This window comes from Mauremys reevesii, linkage group 14 (genome assembly GCF_016161935.1).
Source record: "Mauremys reevesii isolate NIE-2019 linkage group 14, ASM1616193v1, whole genome shotgun sequence".
In the NCBI taxonomy this organism is placed as follows: Eukaryota; Metazoa; Chordata; order Testudines; family Geoemydidae; genus Mauremys; species Mauremys reevesii.
Genome location: NC_052636.1, coordinates 41,687,322 through 41,703,449, shown reverse-complemented (window position 1 = coordinate 41,703,449; position 16,128 = coordinate 41,687,322). Strand labels below are relative to the sequence as shown.

At 50.2% G+C, this 16,128-nt stretch overlaps 2 non-coding genes and 1 pseudogene across 2 annotated transcripts; 1 reads left to right on the top strand and 2 right to left on the bottom strand.

Annotated features, from left to right (window-relative positions):
- Positions 1-205: 205 nt before the first annotated feature.
- Positions 206-287, top strand: TRNAS-GCU. Its single transcript has one exon. It is a non-coding gene; the product is annotated as a tRNA-Ser (tRNA).
- Positions 288-5,778: 5,491 nt separating this feature from the next.
- TRNAF-GAA lies at positions 5,779-5,851 on the bottom strand. Its single transcript has one exon. It is a non-coding gene; the product is annotated as a tRNA-Phe (tRNA).
- A 5,405-nt stretch (positions 5,852-11,256) lies between these two features.
- Positions 11,257-16,128, bottom strand: part of LOC120381361 — a 31,651-nt pseudogene continuing 26,779 nt past the window's right edge.

Here is a 16,128-nt window from a genome sequence, read left to right as displayed (position 1 = left end):
AGCGGCCCCATCATGCTGCATAGCTAGGCAGAGCAGGGGTGTCTGTGCAAACACGGCCTGTTCCTGAAGTCTTCCCACAGCTCCTCACTAGATGTGAGGGGGGAGCTCATTCAGCCCCTGCTTACGCTTAGTATTTAAAAACTCCTTAGTGGCCCTCTCTCTGCTGGCCTTAGATTTCTCCTCCTGTCCACTTCTTGATAGCTCAGATGAGGTGGCCGAGTGGTTAAGGTGATAGACTGCTAATCCATTGTGCTCTGCACACATGGGTTCAAATCCCATCCTCAGCGGCTGCATTTAGTCTTCACCCTCCTTTATAGACAACCGTCTCCCCCCTTTGGTACAATGACAGATCAAACAATGTTGCTTCTTGCAAACAAAAACCTTCTCAGAATCTCTCCCCCACCCACCCCCCCCTTTGCTTCAAATAAAATGTCTAAATACCATATTTCTAAAACAATTCTCTAGTCCTGCATTTCTTAGTTTTTATCTCAAAAGGGAACAGCCTCATAATCTCCCCCAAACACCCTGGGACCTCCCCAAATAATTAAAATACCCCCAAACTGAGCAAGGCCACAACAGTGAACCAGAGCTAGTGCCTAGGCCAAGCTGTTCTGAAGGAGGCAACTCAACCATTTTCTCTCTGCTTCCCTTGGCAAAGTCTGACTGAGAAAACAGAATTCCCCAAACTGAAAATTTTCTGCTGAAAAACCACTACTAGTCTGTTTGGGGACTTTGGTTTGAATGTACTATTATTATTCTCTTCTGATTTCTGAATCAGTTTTGTCATCCAGGTGTGTTTCCAGCTGTTGAGTTGTGGGGGAGAGAGGCTAACTCATAATGTCTCTACCCCCCCTTTCATAGTTTCTTCCAACTGGCTAGGAAGTACCTTTGCTAGGATGTGAGCAAGCAGTGTCCATTGTCGCTGTGCTATCTCGGAGAAGTCTGCATTGTATACAGTTCCTGGGATAGTCCTTGGCAGTGTGGATCCCAGCAGCGGTCTGGCTCCTCCCTTGTCACACCTGAAAGGCTGGTGGTGGGCATTTCCCAACCTCATCTCAGTAACACACACAGAGCAAAACTTCCCAGCCAATGCTACACACACAATCCAACACAATATTAATGTTCAACAGACCAAGACTTTTGAAATGACACCTCACCAGGCAGACTTTGTGCAAACCGTATCATCATTATATGAGTCTGGTGAATATGGGGATTCCAGGGTGCTGCTTTGAGCACAGCGTGCCACCCCTGGGCTGACACTGCAATGGAGACGTACCCTTAGAGTCCATCTCTCCTGGGATAAAGATGGCAGCGTGGCTGGCCTGGACCATCTGACGTGGGCTCATGAAGCTAAAGCTGAGAGGCTAAAAACTGTGGTGCAGATATTTGTGTTCACACTGAAGCCTGGGTTCAGAAACCCTCACCCCTCGTGGGGTCTCAGAGGGTGGGCTCAAGCCCATCTGTCTGCACTGTAATTTTATAGTCTTGCAGCCCAAGCCCCATAACCCTGAGTCAGCTGACCCGGGCTTTGTGACAGGTGCCCTGGGTGTGTTAATCACAGTGCAGACATAACATTAGGCTACGTCTCCAGTGCAATGAAACACCCACGACTGGCCCGTGTCACGTTAATCAGGGTCATGCGGCTTGGGCTGTAAAGTTGCAGTGTCCGTGTCTCGGCTCAGGCTCAGTCCCCTGCTCCAGGAGCCCAGAAGGTTGGGAGGGGGTTTAGCAAGTGGAAATGGTAAAACCGCAGGGGAGTATTACCCTGGACTCATGGCATTTCTCCATTGGTCTGTCTGCTCTGGGGCAGGGACAGAAACACGTCCTGCTGCTTTTGTTATTTCAAAGGGTGGTTTAGGATTTTCATTCTCATACTCGGTGCAGAAAACAGGACTCAACCCTCGGCATAAACGAAACGAGCTGCCCACAGATTCTGGCAGCCACAATGAGCATTTGGTGTGAGAGCTCAGACCTGCCCCTGTCCCAGAGGGACGGGGTCGTCTGAGAGGGGACTGGACCACTGACCTATCAGCTCCAAACTACCAAACTTTCAGTAACTATCATCAGTGCCTGTGAGTGTAATTCAAACCATAAGAAAAACCACACTAGGCTAGACCGAAGGTCCATCTAGCTCTGAATCTTGTCTTCTGACAGTAGCCAGTACCAGGTGCCCCAAAAGCAACTCAGTAAGGTACCACTGGAACTTGAACCCAGGATCTCCTGTATACAAAACAGTGGTTTTAGCCAGCCAAGCCATGGTGCCTACAGCTGCTGAAGGGATCATGTCTGCACACACCTGACTCTCTGCCAACCCCCATCTGGGCCTGACAAGCTTTGCTGGTGTTTGGATTCAGTAAAGCAGAGGAGCAGGTGAAGTTTTACTCCCAAGGTTCTTTGGACAGGTCTACACTACAAAATTAGATCGGTGTAACTACATTACTCAGGGGTGTAAAAAATTTACCTCCCTAAGCAATGCAGTTATATCAGCCTAACCCCGGTGCAGATAGCGCTGTGCCAACAGGAGGGCTTCTCCCATCAGCATAGCTTGGCGAGGGGCTTGGTTAGTGAAGATGAAGAGAACAGGTGGCCCATGGCTCTTGCATTTGGGGAGGCTGGGTGTGAGCGCTGGAAGCTCCCTAGAAGTGGGGGGCCCATTGGTGCCCAGACCATGGCACTGCCTTCCCCACCCGTCTCCTCTCTCTGAGGCCCCACCTGTGCTCCCCCCTTGCTCCTGTTTGGCCACTTCCCACCCCCCACTCTTCCTCTTTGGCTGAGGACTGCTGAGCCACCTTTCGCTTGCTCCTCTCCGAGCCCAAGGCCTTCCTGCCTGCTGCTCGTGCCTCTCCACCCCGTACCACAAGGTCTGCCTACCAGCCGCCACCACTCTGACCCATCCCTGCAACCCACCCTGCCCACCACCCACACCTCTCTGCCTCTCCCCTGAGACCTGCCCTGCCCACTGCCCCCACCTCCGAGGCCTGCTCTGCCCACCGCTCGAACCTCTCTGCCCCTCCCCTGAGACCCACCCTGTCCATGTCTTTCTTCGGTCGTCTGTTGTTATTCCATGAAGCATCAAGAATGGAATAAAAAGCTGAGTTTACTCCAGGGTGAGGAAACAAAGAAGCCACCAATCCCCCGGCATTGCTGCTTTAGTTAAAGTGTTTAGTTAAAACAGCTATTGAATGTCCTCCCTATGCCCCTTGTGTCACCAGAGCACATCCATGCTAGCAGTTCGTGGATGGCAACAGAGAGCAGTGCACTGTGGGCAACTATCCCACTGTGCAACTGGCTGCATGGTGTTTTGGGAAGGGTTTGCGATGCCTCACGGACTGGTACAGCATCACATGATGCAGGTTTCTCTATCCCACCGTTCCACGGGCATCTTACTAGATTGCCAGCTGCTTTTCAACTGCGGTGTGCGTGGCGGGGTAGAGACTGTTTGTGTTCTGGGGAGAGACAGTGTGTGTGCTGGGGAAGAGTGAGTGTGTTGAGTTAGGTAGGAGCGGATCATTATTATCCCTACTCGAAAGAGAGAGAAGCTCAGGCTGAGAAAGGAGAATTGACTTCTCTTAGGTCACACAGCCAGTCAGGGGCAGAGTTGGGAATAGGACCCAAAAGCCCTGATTTTCAATCTAACCATCGGATCTTGAATTTCATACACTGAATGACCTGAATAAAGAGCTCACAGATGAGCTCCAGACCAACAACAGTGGACACGAATTATTCAGCAAGTATTTGAGGAGAACTGCAATGTTAGAGAATCATGAACTGCTCAGAGACCATTAATGTAGAGAAGCAGCAAAATTCATCAAACACAGAACTGGTTCTGACTTATTTCCTTGGTCTTAAAAGAGAACAACAAGGACCTGAGTCTCCTCCCTGTCAATAACCCCCTGCTGAGCCAATCAGGGTAGAGACTGAGGACGGGAGGCGGAGGGTTCTCACCAGAGAGCCCAAAGGATGGCCCAGGTCAATGGTGGGGATCACTGCCCGAGCTCTATTTCAGCCCCAGGTGTGCAATAAAATTCTGCCTATTTAAGCTCGTGTTTTCCATCCCTAGAATTCAACTGTCACCAGATGGATCAGACTGAACAGGTTTCAAACCTCCAGGAGGCTCTTACCTTCTAAACAGGGACGGCTGTTTTCCAGTAAAATCACTAAAAGGGAAGGAGAAAACTGGAAAGAGGTTCCTCCTGGCGCTCACGTCCGTGAACCCGAATACTCCCTCAGTCCTCAAAGAGAGACCTGGAGAAGGAGACTTGCTGCAGCAAAGCCACAGGGGTCTCTGAGGTTTCCCTGGCCCTTCACCCCTGTTCTGCCTGGCTGATGTCAGCATCTCTCTGTGAGGTCACCACCTCCCCACCACCTTGGACCAATAGGCTGAGGTCCTGCAAAAGGCCTTTGTGATGTCACTGCCACACCCCTCCCTTGCTGTGCTAATGTCCTGCCCCTGGCCAGGCACTTTGGAGGTTTGAGCTACTCCCTGTGGATCACCCCACTCAAGGAGCGTTCGTTCTAGGCAGCAAGCCGGCTAGACAGGGAAACATCGGACGCTGCTCCCAATGCTACACTCAGATTTTCAGAAATGAGTCAACTTTATGGCCAGAAGAGACCATTAGAGCATCTAATCTGACCCCCTGCATATCACAGGCCTCCTGTAGGACACCATAGCTACTTTTGGGGCAAACACATTGCAGAAAGGCATCTAGTCTTCATGAAATGACATCAAGAGATGGAGAATCCACCACTTCCCTTGGTAGCTTGTTCCTGTGGTGAATCATCCTCGCTGTTGAATATTTGTGCCTTAGTTATAATATGAATTTGTCTCTTTTCACTTTCCAGCCACTGGGTCTTGTTATGCCTTTCTCTGCTCGATTCAAGAGCCCTTTAATACCCAGTCTTTTCTCTCCATTAAGACACTTCAACACTTCAATGAAGTCACCTTTCAATCTTCTCCAGCCCTCAGAACATTTGGTGGATCTTTCCTGTCCCAAACTCTAATTTCACAACATCTTTTTCAAACGAGGACACCAAAACTGGAGGCAGTATTCCAGTATCAGTCTCTCTGATGCCGTGTCACCTCCTGTGACGTTATTGACATAAACTGTAACTGTATAGATCACCATTGCAACCACTGTTCTATATTTGCAGCCAATATTGTATAAAGGTTGTTGTGTAAGGGATCTATGGAGAGGTTCTGATTGGCTGATAATGATGCTCTCTCTAGATGTGTATCATTTTTGTAGTTGACATTATGAATATTGGTTCTATGCTGCCTGTATTTCAAACTTGTGCTCTGCTTCTGGGAAACACCCCAGACAAGTTGGTGTCAGTTCTGCCTAGCTGGCTCGATGCAGGTTAGGCAAATGTGATAACCACTACACTACAGAAACTCCATTACAGTGCCCTGCCCTGCCCTGCCCTCAAATTCCCTGCACTATGGTGATGCTCACCCTGGCACACACTGATGGGCGAACCTGGAGAAACTGGCAGCAGCTCTTTGATCGGTCAGCTGGAAGAGCAGAGGACTGGAGCCAGGGATCAGGAAGTCATCCTTACATCACCCTTGTGACTCCAGCTTGAAGGGGAGCTTCTTTTTCTTCCCCTTGCTGAGAAGCAGCAAGAGAAGAAGGAAACGTCCGGTGGGCCAACTGAGTGCAAAAGCCAATGCTGCCTTTTCCTGCAGTGAAGCCCAAAATAAGGGACTTGCATTGAGTAAAGGCAGTGCTATGCTTCCAGGAAAGAGCCCACTGCTGCAGGAAGAGGGATGAAACAGCCTGCTGAAACCTGGGATTGAACCAGGGACCTTTAGATCTTCAGTCTAATGCTCTCCCAACTGAGCTACTTCAGCACCTGCAGGGGCCTTTTTGGACTACTGCTTCTCACCTTGAAGTTTATTCTCCATAAACCATTGCTCCAGTCAATAATGGCCAATGCAAGACGGACATCGCTTGCTATTTTAGCACTTGGAAACGTCATCAACTAGTCTCTGGATCTCTTGAATGCTGCGCTTCAGTTCATGGGGGAAAGGCGAGAGAAGCGACCTTTGAACAAAGGGCCTGGGGTTAACATCCTAACGCTGTCTGTCTCCGACTGTAACACTATTTAATACCGGCCCACCCTGTGCTGGTGACAGTTCCATTTCTAGATGTTAGTACATTTCAATTACTGTGAAAATTAAAAGTTTCTATATGCTTAAAAGAAATTATTTTTTCATTTGCTTATATATGGCATGAATAAATACAGATTTACACATCCTAGCATGAACATTTATTGTCTTATATGATAGAAAATCATGCATCCAGATTGTGCATCGAAATCATGAAATGAGCTATAAATGCAATAAAAATAAGGTATTCAATGGTTTAACATATGGAGTGGGGGGGGGCACTGAAGACACATCTTGCCTGGGATGCCACTTGGTCTAGGGGAGGCCTTGTCAGGGAAAGCAGGAGTTAGTCTCACACGCCTATTTCCAGGCTGTAATCTGTAGGCGCCCTGCTCTGGGGGAGGGATCGCGGCAGCCCAGACTCAGGGCTGGAACAGGCCCCGGATTGAGGGGGTGGTTGCAGGGTTTGCAGCGCTCTGATGTCTCAGACAATGTGTCTCCCCAAAGCCTCAGATCTGCGTCCCCAGAAGGCTCCTGCGCTGCCTCCGCTCCTTTCACAGTCTATAGCAAGGAGCAGCAGCAAGGGTCAGGGATGAGCCATAGGCACTCGGTGGGGGGCAGAGGCTTCAGGAGGAAACCCAGCCCCCAGAGCAGAGGGGGATGGGAGGCTTTTTCTCTCTCCTTAGCCACGGGCTATAGCTCCGAGAGCTCTGTGAAATGCCTCCCCACCCACAGCCTGGGGAAGGGGAAGAAGTCTCAGGTTCTAGCTCGATTTGGAGGAGGATCACTGGCCCCTAGAACCACTCGCTGCCCTTTCCCGGAGAAACCTGTGATGCCCAGAACGGGGCTGAGATAAATGCTGACAGGAGCCAGGAATTGCTCCCCTGGAATAGCAGCAGGACTGGGCAGCTGGAAATCTCCCCAAAGGTGCTGAAGTCTTGGTGGGTCAGACATAGATGCCCCAGGTACTGCATGGGGGGCTTAGGTTTGTTTCTGGACAAGAGCAGTGAGAGTTTTATTGCCTCAACATTTCAGTAGAAAAATTCAGACCCAAAGTGTGTGTGGTGGGGAGGTCGATAGCGGTTTCTTTGGGTTTGATTTAGTTTGTTTTCTCATTCTCATTGTAAAAGCCCTGGATCATTTTGATGGGAACAATGTTTGTGGAAGGCAAAGGACAAGTAAGAAAAGTTAAAAATCTGCGCTGGAGTGAGGGGGTCTGTGTGGGCCAGGGCAGGAGTGGAGATTTTCATGGGGAGGGGGTTAGGGGATAAACGAGAGGCTTTTGCGGGAACACAGGGGGATGTTTTGCAGTTTAACCTCCCCACTTTCCTGTGCTGCTGCCCAGCTCCGACCCCACTGACACCCCTGTGACGAAGTGGGAATTTTCTGGATGTTTTGTTTGCATCTTGTGTATACCTCAGTTTCCCCTATTTGTTGCACGATTATCTAGGTTAAAGGTCCAAAATCTGGGGTGCACCCTGCCAGGGGAATGGAGTAACATTCAGGGGGATGCAGCTGGGCCCAGGCCAGCCCCATGGGGGTGGGGAGAAGCCACCCAGCTCCACTCTTGGCTCCAGCTCTGGCCCCTGCCTCAGCCCCCTTACCCCTGTCTGTGTCCTTTCCCCCTTAGCTGCGGCCCCACTCCCAGCCACGACTCGGGGGGAGCATGGACAGGGGTGGGGGCATGACCCTGAAGTGTTTTGGGACCACGGATCTCGGTGGTGGGACAAGAGGGTTAAATCTTGGCAGAGACCCCCAAAGGGCAGGTGTGGCTGCTGTCTGGCTGCCTGGGCCCAGACAATGGCCACAAATTCTGTCTCCTAGCAACCGATGGCTGGGGCGCACCTGCTGCAAGAGGCCAGCTGGCCGGGAGGAGTCGGAGAACAAAGAATGAGCTGGAGGCCAGGTGAGCAGGTTGCCAGGGAAACAGGACAAAGGACAGACGAGGGGCAAAGGGCCTGGCTGAGTCGGGCTCTTGGGAGCAAGGAGTCTGCTGGGTTGGGGACTCGAGGGGAGAGCCCAGGCTCTGAGTTCGGGGTCTCCCCAAGATGGACGTTGCTGAATCTTCCTGCTTCCTGTGCGAACACAGAACTTTCCCAGGCTGGATCCCAGACCCCTAACGAACCTTCTGTTGTACAGCGCTGGCGGAGAGTCACTGGGGACTGTGGAAGTTGGGGTGCAGGACTCCCCTTCGGGGGGGGGTGAGGCTTTCCGAGGTGTCCGATTCAGGTGGAATCACTGCAGGAAGCTCCTGGTGTGGAACAGGGGGGCTGAAAGGTCCAAGGTCAGTCCCAGGAGGGGCTGAAGCCAAGGAGGCTTCCCCCAGTGAGGGCGTCCCCTGGGGGTGTCACACTGAGGAGGCTCCTGCCTGGGTTTGACTCCGAGCTGTTCCAGAGCACGGAGCCTGTGTGCCCGTCACAGCCCCCCAGCATGTGACCTACAGGCTCCACTCTGGCAAAGCTCCCTGTAAATCAGAGACAAACTCCCCCCTTCTCCCAGTTACTCTCCCCTGCACAGAACCCAGAGCAGCTCCTGCCTCGCTGGGTCTCCTGCCAGCCACAGCTGGCCAAGGAGCTGCCCGAGCCGCTCCCCTGGGTCCCTGTGCAGGGGCAGTGTCAGTTCCGACCTCACGAGTACAGTGGTGACTCTCCCTGCCTGTCACGGGGGGGACGAGGGCTTGATTCCCTGAGGAGAAAGCTGGGATTGTGACACCCGTGTATGTCTGCAGTGCAATTAAACCCCACAGCTGGCCCAGGCCGGCTGACTCGGGCTTGCCAGCCTCGGGATCCAGGGGCTGGAGCCTGACCACTGGGACCCTCCCCCCTCGCTAGGTTCAGTGGCCGATAAACTGAAGATGAGTTTGTAAGTGGGGAATGTGCACTGGGTGCTGCCACTGGACAGACACTTCCCAGCAGGAGCCCCACCCAGTCAATGTGATCTACTCTAAAAACATGTGATGAAAGAAAGTCAGCCTGGGGCTCTGGATTTATCATCTCGCAACGACTCGATTCAACTTGCTCAGGTTAGAAAGTTGGGTTTTTTTATTGTGAGCCTGAAAATTGCCTCCGGTGTGAAAGACAGAGCTGGATTATTTCACGTTCACTCACCCTTATCACTATTGAAGGAGTAAAGGAATGTGCAAACCAATGCAGCCTTAACATGTCATTTGATCCTCAAGCCTTGTCCCTGTGGCAGGATCTCAAGGACAGACAGAAATGTTACCCGGTGTCAGGAGGAGAGAGGAAAGCACTTCCCCTCGTGTATTTCCCCAGGCTGTTGTTCAAGGCAGCAGAGGCGCTTTAGGGCATTTTCTGTCACTGATTTTTTTCATGTTGGTGTGGGAGGAAAGACTTAGACCCGCCCACTTTGTGACCCTGTGAATGTGAAGTGACCAAGTGGTGAGTTAACAGTGATGCTGTTGCACAGGGTTTGATTGGAATTAGAAAACAAAAAGCCCTTAAAGTGGAACTCTTGGGTGAATAGAACGAGCTGATTTATAGTCAGCCTTGAAAGGCAATAGACTGTTACATTGCGCAGAACAGCCTGGTTTGGTTGGTTGGTTGTTTTCCCTGGTAAATTGCAGAGGGTTCAGAGAAGAGCCACAGGAATGATTAAAGGCTTGAGCAGGGAGAGGAGTTTAAAAATAAACCGAACCTTCCCTGCTCCTGCCGGCTGTGACTGCTGAGGACATTTTCCTTCTCTACTCCAGGGTCTCTCTTCTGCCAGATTCTCAGCAAGTCAGGCCCCCTGCAGACTATGGCAGAGCAGTTTGGTATTAAGCTGCAGGACTCACAATGTAAGAGTGCAGCTGCTGTAGCACCTTGACTGACCATGGGCTAAATCCTGCAGCCCTGGCAGCCCAGGATAACCTCCCACTGGTGGTGATGGGAATTTAGCCTTTGTAACGATCTGTTGGTACCTGAGCTCTCAGATGTGAATTAAACTGGGGGCAGACACAGCTCTGTCCAAACAAGTGAAGGATGTAAGTGAAAGAGCAAAGCTGGCCCTGGGGAGCTGCTGCAGTCCCATCACCACAGCTGGAAGGGAACAGAGGGAAAACACCTGGAGCAGCACCGAGAAAAGGAAGTTTGTCAGGGAGATCAGTAGCAATAAATGTGAACTGAAGGAGTGCTTTCTCCTCTGTGCCGACAGGTTTGAATTGTGTTACTGTACTATGCGATAAAGCTTTACAATATCCTGCTCTAATTTCAGGATGGGTCTATAACCATAATTAGTCTCTGTAGAAGTGGGACTTTCAAAATTCCCAAGGAATTTAAGGGGTGGGGTTCATAGTTGGTCACCTGAGGGAGTGCAGTAGAGTTCAAACCAAAGACCAGAGAGGCGAGAACAGGGATTGTGGGACACCTCCCGGAGGCCAATCACAGCACTGTAATCGACTAGGGTGCCTACACTGGTACCATGGCACTGTAGCCCCGGTGCAGAAAGCTGTACGCCTCTCGTTGGGAATCCCTCTGATTTACCGTTTTTACAGAGGGTGAAATGACAATTTTTCCTATCCCTGCCCTGTTCCTGCTCTTTCTTATAGTTCAATATATTTTAAGTGAGAAAAATGATAGTAAAATATCTGCTCTCCAACACAAGTTGAAGCAACATCAGAGCAACTGGGAATGAAACAATTTATTTCCAAAAAGGGAACTCGATGACTAACAATGGCTTTGAAATGGGGGAACAGTATAACCGTGATGCTCAGGGTTTGTTTAGACTAGGAAAAGTGATGGAATTTAGGTCAGTTGAAGGGGAAAGCTAATGCCAACCACTGCACCTGGGCATCTGTTCTACAACTATAATTGTCTTTTTACATCAAGATCACTAACTTGAGCAGACGACGCCATGTACAGCCCTAGTGGATGTAAGGCACAGATACTTTTTGCCTCACTGTACCTTGTTGGGATCAAACCTCCAGGAGCTGATGAACATTCCTGGCTCAAAAGGAAAGGAGTTGATAGAAAAGATCACACTGACCCCAAAGAAGGGTGAGCTGCAAAAGGCAGAAGCAGGTAACTCATCTGGTGGAGCTGAGAGACCACGGTGAAGATGGTGCAAAAATCACTATGTGGGAATTAGGAAATGTGATTTTTTTTTTTAAATTTTGCCCAGCCCTAGTCAAGGGATTTATTACAGTTCTCTCTCATGTGGATTTTCTGATGTCTGATAAGGTCTGAGTTCTGATTGAAGCTTTTCCTGCACTCAGAGCACGTGTAGGGCGTCTCCCCTGTGTGGATTCTCCTGTGTGTGCTCAGGACAGAGCTCTGATTGAAGCTTTTCCCACACTCAGAGCATGTGTAGGGCATCTCCCTTGTGTGGATTCTCTGATGTCTAATAAAGTTTGAGCGCCGATTGAAGCTTTTCCCACACTCAGAGCACATGTAGGGCGTCTCCCCTGTGTGGATTCTCTCATGTCTGATAAGGTTTGAGCGCTGATTGAAGCTTTTCCTGCACTCAGAGCACGTGTAGGGCGTCTCCCCTGTGTGGATTCTCTCATGTCTGATAAGGTCCGAGTTCTGACTGAAGCTTTTCCTGCACTCAGAGCACGTGTAGGGCTTCTCCGCTGTGTGGATTCTCCTGTGTGTACTCAGGACAGAGCTCTGATTGAAGCTTTTCCCGCACTCAGAGCATGTGTAGGGCGTCTCCCCTGTGTGGATTCTCTGATGTCTGATAAGGTGTGAGCGCTGATTGAAGCTTTTCCCGCACTCATGGCACATGTAGCGTGTCTCTTCCAAGTTAATTCTGTCACTTGTTATAAGGTCTGAGTGGCTACTAAAGTTTTCCTCTGGCCTCTGCTGAGTCTCACAGGCTTTTGTTTTTTCTGCGAGTGGACAACTCCCAGAAACATTCCCTTTGGATCTTCCTGATAAAGTTCCATGTGGTTCTCCTTGCTCAGCATCTTCCTGATGGGGTTTCTCCTCCTCATTCTGACTCACCATCCCATCACCTGATGGGAGACAGAGAGAATCCAGACACAGGTCACTCCCTTTGCTGGAAAGAAAGAAAATCTCAGAGAGAGGAATGGTAAAAGGGATGAACAATCCAAAATAAAGTGTGGGAGAGATCAAACCTATCAGGTGCTGATTTTCCCCAAACCCTTCCACAGAAGAGAGAGGAAGGGATCAGTTTTGGTCTGCATCTCATGAGAACACTCGGGGGAAAGTGAGACTGGGGAGGGACCTGCTGCCAGTTGTCAGTCAGAATAGGAGGGAAGCCATGAGTGACATCTGCCATAGTGATTCCACATCTGCAGGGAACAATCCTGAACTTGGAGAGCTCACAGGATCTTTGTAGGGCATCCCGAATGTTTCCTGCATTCCCACACAGTTTTTGAGTTGGTTTAACCAAGTCCTCACCTGTGCAGGCAGCTCTTGGAAGCACTTCTTTCTCAGAGCCCTGGACGTCTGGGACCCACAGCTCTTCCCCTCGTTCCAGCTGCGAGATCACATCAGGTTTGGAATTTGGAAACCCTACTGCAGGTAAAGAAAATGAGGGAGGTCAGTGTAATTTGTGGGATACTTGGCACAAAGAATAGTCCATAGTTTTACCCCCGGCTCATTTTTAAGCAGTAACATCCCAAGGCCAGCTTCCTTGGCTCAAAGTGGCAGGAGAGTTATTATGATTATAAATCATATGCATTACCTTAGTGCCTAAGGACCAACTAACAGTGGGTCCCCATTGTGCTAGGCACAGTACAAACAGAGAACAGTAGCTGGGCCATGCCCTGAAGAATTTACAATCTGAATAGACAAGACAGACACAGAATGGGGGAAGGGACAGAACCCACTGATAGAATAGAGATATTCAGGCCTGCCTGTAATCTATAGTTTAAGAACTTAGGGGTATTTTTATCACTTAGCTACTTAAAGGAGTATGAAAACAAAGAATCAAAATCACTGTCTGTATTTGTAAGGGCCTTCTCTTACTGTGACCGTCTGAGGCCTTGTTCTTAGGCTAAGGCCTTTGGCTAAGCAGCAGGGGCAGCCATAAGCTGGGAAGCGAAGGTCACATCCTCACATCCCAAACCAGTCACACTGAAATAAGGTGCTATTGGGCTGTTAGGAAGATGATCCTGTCCTGATAGTGCCCATCACCACCAGATAAAGAAACAGATCTTAAGATGGTTAAAGAAAACTTAGTTTGACAGCAGCCTGTCTGGCAAGAAATCACTTCTCAATGCTTGTGGTTGTGAAACCCTCATTTCTGTATTGTTCTATCTTTATGGCCACCACTTTTACATTGTTAATCAGTCTGATTCTCTAATTGTTTCTATCTGCTGTATAATTAATTTTGCTAGATGTAAGTTAATGAGGATAGTGGGATACAATTGGTTAGAGAATTATGTTTCAGTGTGTTAGGACTGATTAGTTACATTTCAGTACAATGATTGGTTAAGCAAAGGTGTAGCTGTGCATATTACTATATAAACTGAGTCAAACAGGAGGGGGAACAGGAACAGGGAACAGGGACACAGGCAAGGCTCTGCAGTGTCAGAGCGGGTAAGGGGGACACAGGGTAAATGCTCTGCGGTGTCAGAGCGGGTAAGGGGGACACGGGGTAAACGCTCTGCGGTGTCAGAGCGGATAATGGGGACATGGGGAAAATGCTCTGCGGTGTCAGAGCAGGTAAGGGGGACACGGGGTAAACGCTTTGCAGCATCAAAGCTGGGAACAGAGCACTGGGAAACAGACTAAGAGATAAGCCCGACTGGTGTGAAGGGCTTCGGAATATGGTTGCTTGGAAACTAACCCCAATAAACATGGCATTGTCTGCGCTTCGGACTTCTGGTCAGTTGCTGCTTCCTGTCTGTGTGACAAGACCCAGGGAAGTGGAAGGGTGAAGGGAAAACCCTGTAACAAAACTGACATGGCCTGATAACCAAGAGGTGAGCCTTAGAGGACGGTTTTAATACACACTGGAACTGATCAGGGATTCCCATGAGGACTGAGAGGGAGCGATGGTAAACACGCATTTAGATCCTTTTCTTGTCTGATATCTTTTCCCCATAAGGCTGAACCTCTGGCACTGTCATGGATCCATAGGATCTCTGCAATGCCCTGGCTTTTAAACCGTCCTTGGGAAGTGCCCCTTGAGTGCACTAGACCCCCAAGGGGTCCCACTCTTCCACAAGGACAGGCCATGTAGCTTCAACACCTGAGACTGAGCCTCTGGCTTCAACACTCCTACTTCAACCTGTGAGCTCTGCCAGCAGGTCCAGCTGAACGACACTCCTGTTCAGTGACGGTTCCTCAGTCAATGCACAGAGCAAGTTTTTGCTGTGACACTGGGCAGACTTTAAAACATAGCAGGGTTTATTAGTCAACTGAAACACAGCATTGGAAAGTCCTTAGATTAGCACAGGGAAGCGAAGAAGACAATACAGTCCACACTGGCCAATGCCCTTGAGCCAGGCTGCTGTAGAAAATGCTTTGGTTTCCTTTCCCTGTGCCTGTCCATTAGTCTTCACTCCAGTAGAGCTCCCTGCGTCTGCGAGTCCAGTTCTTCCTGCTCCCAAAAAAGGACGGTTACTCACCATTGTAACTGTTGTTCTTCGAGATGTGTTGATCATATCCATTCCAGTTAGGTGTGCGCGCACTGCGTGCATGCTAGTCGGAAGATTTTTACCCTAGCAACACTCGGTGGGTCGGCTGGGCGCCTCCTGGAGTGGCGCCGCTATAGCGCCGGATATATACCCCTGCCGACCCATCCGCTCCTCAGTTCCTTCTTGCCGACTACTCCGACAGTGAGGAAGGAGGACGGGTTTGGAATGAATATGAGCAACACATTTTGAAGAACAACATTTACAACGGTGAGTAACCGTCTTTTCTTCTTCGAGTGATTGCTCATATCCATTCCAGTTAGGTGATTCCCAAGCCTTACCTAGGCAGTGGGGTCGGAGTGAGACGTTGCAGAATGCAAAACTGCTGAGCCAAAGGCTGCATCGTCTCTGGATTGTTGGACCAATGCGTAGTGTGAGGCAAAGGTGTGAATCGATGACCAGGTAGCCGCCCTACATATTTCCTGGATGGGAACATGAGCCAGGAATGCGGCAGAAGAGGCCTGCGCCCACGTAGAATGGGCAGTGAGATGGCTAGCGGGAACGTGAGCCAGTTTGTAGCACGTTCTGATGCAGGATGTTACCCAAGTTGAGATCCGTTGGGAAGAGACCAGCATGCCCTTCATGCGGTCTGCCACTGCTACAAAGAGCTGAGGTGAACGCCGGAAGGGTTTTGTTCTCTCTATATAAAAGGCGAGAGCCCTACGGACATCCAAAGTATGTAGTTGTTATTCCCTGCGCGATGAGTGCGGCTTTGGGGAAAAAACTGGGAGGAAAATGTCTTGATTGACATGAAAAGCAGACACCACCTTAGGGAGGAAAGAGGGGTGTGGCCGCAGGTGTACCTTGTCCTTATGGAAGACGTATAAGGGGGATCAGCCGTCAAGGCACGAAGCTCCGAGACTCGCCTCGCTGAGGTGATAACGCCGAGGTGATAGCGACCTTTCTTCCAGGAAAGGTAGAGCAGGGAACATGTGGCCATAGGCTTGAAGGGGGCCCCCATAAGCTTGGTCAACACCAGGTTTAGATCACAGGTGGGGGCTGGGTGATGGACTTGGGGGTACAACCGTTCCAGTCCCTTAAGGAACCTGGAAACCATGGGGTGAGAGAAAATTGAACAGTCACTTTCACCTGGGTGGAAGGCGGAAATAGCTGCCAGATTAACCTTTATAGAAGAGACCGCCAGGCCCTGCTCTTTGAGAGACCAGAGACAATCCAGGATAGTAGGGATGGAAACCTGTCCTGGGACCAAGTTACTCTGATCGCACCAGTGCGAGAAACGCTTCGACTTGGCGAGATAAGTCGTCCTGGTGGAAGACTTCCTACTTCCCAAGAGGACCTGTTGTACCGAAGCAGAGCAGCAGAGCTCGGATTGGTTCCACCACGCAGGAGCCATGCAGTGAGATGAAGGGACTGCAGGTCTGGGTGGTGAAGCCTGCCGAAGTCCTGTGTTATG